Here is a 1,732-nt window from a genome sequence, read left to right as displayed (position 1 = left end):
AGTAGAGTGGAGTTGTGCCATGCTGCAGGTTTGCTAACAATGTCACGCACCGAGAAAGAGATGATGATAAATGTGCAGTCAAATGAGTGAAACAGAAACTAATAACAAAGACACTGTGACGCCAATGCAAATGACAAAAAAACAAAAAGCCAAATTAAATATAACATTTGCATTTAGTGCAGGATTTTACATGTCATGCCGCTTTCTATTCTTATTCTTTGGAAACAACAATTTTGTTACGCTCTTTGCAGTCAGTTTGACATGATTATACTCAAGAAACAGAAGTTGACAATATGAAACTAAGACAATGGCATCTCCATATGATGATAACATGAAATTAAAACCACTGGAGCAGATCATAAACAAACCTTGAGGTGAGATTATTTTGCAAACTGTTGTTCACACAAAAATGTGCTCAATAAAACTGCATCAAACCCTTCTTGCGAATTCTTTAGGTATTAATGCATGTAGTACACATCCTTTACTATTCAAATGGAGTTTATGCAAAAGTTCAATAAGGAAGACCTGTAATCACTAATCTTGCTGCTTTCCTGGATGTTCGGCTGCTTTTCTGTTCTTTTAATGACTACCACTTTTCCACACTCAATCTCAATACTGAAATCATTACTCTAGTCCGATCATCTGGTTTCAGTTGTTGCTGTCAGTCATTCTCCTTTTCAGAATCCCTTTCCATTTAACAACCTCCTTCCAATCTCCACCTTAGACACCTCAGCCAGAGCTCCATCCAGCCTCATTCTTCTTCACCACCACCACCAGTGTCTGGAGGGTCCTGTCCTAAATCCTATTACTGCATGGATTCTGTTCTTCCATGGTGGGTCATCAATATAAAAATTGATTAAAGCAAGAAAAAAGGTTGTGTTGTTGGATAATTGAAACAATGAGATGTTAAAAGGAACACACATCATTTTAATTATAAAAAAATAGTGTGCCATCTGCTGGTCACTTAACTCTTGGCCTCACTGTAAAATGCAGACAGTGGCATTTCTCCCAATCACTTTGCTATGATAATATATACTCAGCACGTTTCTGTAGAGACTGATGTATGCAAAAACAGTGACATAAAATGACCCAAATCCTATCAGGAACCCTGTCAACAGCGAAGCCACACTCCGGCCCTTTGAGCAATAGTGAGATTTGCAGCATGTTATTGCTCATCTTTTACCAGGAGAAACACTAAAACAGGAATAGACAGGATCATTGCGACCTGCCAGAGTGGAAGCAGCAGCCTGCTTGCTTCAACTTCATCTAACTTCATCCCAATGTAGACCATCTGAAGATAATGCTGGACACTCACAAATCACAGTCGGTATAAACATTGCAGTAGCCGAGCTACATTGCTCGGCTACTGCAATGTCCAGCTGTAAAGGAAAGAGTAAAACCACACTTGAATAGCAAGCAGCATGCATAGCAGGTCTGACACAGCCAGGAAGCAGGTAGACTTTACCGCTGTGGGAGATGTTGAGTTGTTCCTTGCTGCAAGCCAGATGGCAGTGTTGTACACGGAACGACTGATAGTGATACATGTGCACTCAGGTGAACAAGATGTAGTCGAATAGGAACAAATAAAAAGGAAACTTTAATGCTGAACTTTTGCCTTCATGGTTTCAGGATTTTTGCATAGCTCTTTCCATGAATCTTTATTTTTAATCTATAGATTCCTACAGAACACCAGTGTAAGAACACCTGGAAGTAGAAATCAAACACTAATTTT

Source organism: Pundamilia nyererei, unplaced genomic scaffold (assembly GCF_000239375.1).
Source record: "Pundamilia nyererei isolate P.nyererei 1_Seehausen unplaced genomic scaffold, PunNye1.0 scaffold00161, whole genome shotgun sequence".
NCBI classification, from domain to species: Eukaryota; Metazoa; Chordata; class Actinopteri; order Cichliformes; family Cichlidae; genus Pundamilia; species Pundamilia nyererei.
Note: the sequence above shows the minus strand (reverse complement) of the source record.